This window comes from Calidris pugnax, unplaced genomic scaffold, assembly GCF_001431845.1.
Source record: "Calidris pugnax isolate Ruff unplaced genomic scaffold, ASM143184v1 scaffold180, whole genome shotgun sequence".
NCBI lineage: Eukaryota > Metazoa > Chordata > Aves > Charadriiformes > Scolopacidae > Calidris > Calidris pugnax.
In genome coordinates this window covers 1,056,737-1,059,966 of record NW_015090916.1, presented here as the reverse complement: position 1 = coordinate 1,059,966, position 3,230 = coordinate 1,056,737, and positions in this window count along the sequence as shown.

The following is a 3,230-nucleotide window of genomic DNA, read 5'->3' as shown; positions in this document are numbered from 1 at the left end:
GGCGGGGATACCGCCCGGGGTGAAGGGCGCCGGGCCGGGGGAGGAACGGCTCGGCGGGGCCTGCCGGGGCTCCGGTCCGCAGGTGGCGGCGGGTCGGGGGCTCCGTTGGGTCCCCCAGGAGGGGGAAGGTGGCGGCAGCCGTGGCCGTCCCTCCCGTCACGCCGGGCTGCTGGTGCTACAGCCGGGGCCGCTCCGGAGGGTGTCGCGGTGGAAAATGGGGCTGGAAGCGGGGCCGGGAGCGGAGAGGCCTCCATGAACGCCCCCGTTCCCCCGCCGCTGCTCTGCCCTGCCCCGGAGCAGCCCCGGTGGCCCCGCCGGTGGAGCCCCCGCGCTGCCCGGGCCCCGTGTCAGTTTCGGGAGCTCCCTCCCCCGGGAGCAGCGGCGCAAACCGGGCCCTGCTCTGGCGCCTCGGAGCTCTGCCTTCCTGCCCAGGTAACCCAGGGAAAGCCATTGCTGAAAGAACCGGTGCCTTCACGCCTCCCGGCCGCTGCCCTTCCAGCCCGGCTGCCATCTGCCTGGGCAGCTGGGCTGGTTTTGGGGGCCTCGGCCCTTGCTTCCCCCCCCGACAAAGCCGAATCTTGGTGCTCGAAGCAGGGATGGTAATTCAGGGGCCTCCAACTCCCGTGGCTACTGCTTGCCCCCCTGTTTTCAGCCTCCTTTCTGGAGTCTGGGTCCCCTTTTGAGAGGTGCAACTCCGCATTTTGCAACATAGCAGAGCAGAGACCCTCTTTGGCATGGGTATAGGTGATATTTTTCTGCAGGACGGCAAAAAACACGCGAATTTCGTCTGGGAGTGGCGTTGAACATTGACAGGGCCATTGGATTCTGGGGGTGATGGGAGAGGGTGCGAAGCTTGAAAGCCTCGTGCTTTGCTGAACGGTGGTTTATGCTCGTTTGTGCCACCGTGCAGTGAGGGAGGGTGGTGTGGTGCCCTTGGGAAGAAGCTCCTTGTGGTGGTGGTGGTGGAGGGATGGTGGAGCTGCTGGTGGTGGTGGCGGTGGGGATGGTGGAGCTGGTGGTGGCCACCCAGCCCAATGGAGCGTGGGGGTCACTGCAGCAGGGAGGGGATGAGACCCCTCTGAACTCAGGGTGCTCCTAGAGGCCGGGGAAGTCCCCGTGGGGGAAGAACTGCTGTCTTCTGCTGGGCTCTGCTGCTGCTAGGAAGGCCGAGCTTTCTTCACTGGGAGATGAAACCTGACCTGGAAGCGTTCTCGGCTCCGAGGTCAGGTTTCCTTCCAAATCCCAGCCCGTGAAGAGGAGTGCAAGCGAATGATTGTTTTTTGCCTGCGCTCTTGTTTCAATACTGCTCCTCCATTGGCAGGGCCGTCACTGCCGGCTCTGGGAGGAAAGGGGGGCTACTCATTTCGGGCTCTGGGACCCCTGAGGTTCGGGGGGAGGCATTTGAAGGCCTTGGAAAGGGCCAGTCTGCACGGGAAGGCTTCTTTGAACGGCAGTGGGAATACACAATAACGCCACCGAGAGCGCGTTTTCACGGCGGTGATACTTCTCATAGTTTGACCTAATGGAAGTGACTGAGAAGAAAGTGAAGCCCTGGCAAAATGGTCCCATTCAGGGATCTGAAAGAATTCTTTGATGGCCGAAGGCAGCCGTAGCCCGGTGGCTGAGCGCGCTGGCAGCCCCTTCCCGAGGTGATCTCTTCCAGTAGTAGTTGCGTAGAAGACCCGGGCGGCGTTCAAATATAGCCACCAAATCCCTGCGCAAACTTGACCCCGTGTCACATTCTCTTAGAGAAAAGCTGGTTTGCTCGTCACGGCCCCTCCTCGGGCTCCACCGCGCTCGTCGGATGTCTCGAAAGGAATCCCAGCGCCAACGTCTGCCTGAGCTTAAAAATATATCGTCCCCTGGCGTTTTAGGCCTTTTCAGGAAGGTGAAATTAGTAACTGTGGCATCTCCTGGATGGAAGGGGGTCTGCTGGTGAGGCGCTCTGTTTTCCTCTCCTGTGGACGTTTACCAGGTCAAGCGGACTTTGACATGGCATCTGAAGATAACAGCGTGAGCGTTCCTGGCTTGCGGCCCCTTTTCCCTAAAAAAGAGAAGCGGAGAATATTTTGGTGCCCGTTCTGGGATTAAAGGGCCGGGGTTTTCGGAGGCGTTTTGAAGCGGAGGGCGGCGTTTGTCCCCGGAGAGGAGCAGAGCGTGTGCTGTGCGCGCCCGGCTCTGAGCTCTGGCACATCTTGCTGACACAGAACGTTGCAGTTTACATATAACTGAATTTCACAAGCTGGATGTGGGTCAGCAGCGTTGGGGACACTAACGAAAGGGAATGTTAATCATCCTAAAGGGCAGGAGGCCTGTATTCATAATTGTCTCTGCTGGAATAGAAGGGAACAGTCGACAATTTATGTATTAACCAAGGCAGCAATTTACATTCAGGCCCTGGTTATGCAAAGTTGGGACCTTGTGCTCTGGAAGAGAGCGCTATTCTGATGGCTGGGCAGGAACCGGAGCCGCTTCTCTGGCCGGGATTCATGGGGCACCTGCAGGATATCTTGCTGCCTCCCTCCTCTTCTGTTTCCTGCCTTCTGTCCCCCTTCCCTTTGTCTCTTCTCATCTTCCACAAGAAACCCTTCCTTGTTTCTGTTCTCTAAAATCTCCCGAGTGACCGGCCGAATGAATTGTTTTCCACATAATTTCCATTTATAAATCATCCGAGGCGCTTCGTTAGGATTCCAGCTCTGTTCACACACTGGGCTTGTTTGTAACGCCACGTTTTTCCATAGGGGTTGATGGGTGTGCATTAACAGAGGGGGCTTCTGGAGTGCACTGTGGAGCACCTACCTGATGTTCCCCTGCTCTTTGGATGTTGCGTTTTGGTCTCCAGGAGCTATGAGGGGTGAGGAGGGAGGCGAGGGCCCGCTGTGGCTGCTGAGAGCTCTCTGCTGCTCCTGGTCCTTCCCTTCTGCCAGCTACAGCGAGACCAGAGACCCAGCCAGACCCCGGAGCGTACCTGCCGGGCTCCAGCTGCCCCTCTGATGTCGTTACGAGTAATACTTTACTGCAAACTCCTTATTCTGTGAGGTCTGACTGTCCCACCACACGGACTGGGCATTTCGCTGGGAGATGAGTATGAATTTCCACCTCCATTTCTCTCTTGGAGATAAGAATTCGCAGTCCTGGAAGAACATGGCAACCTCCCAAGTCCAGTGATCTCCCTGCTGTGCTGTCTTTACTTCTTCCAGGCTGGCTGTCCACCTTTTTTTTTTTTTTTT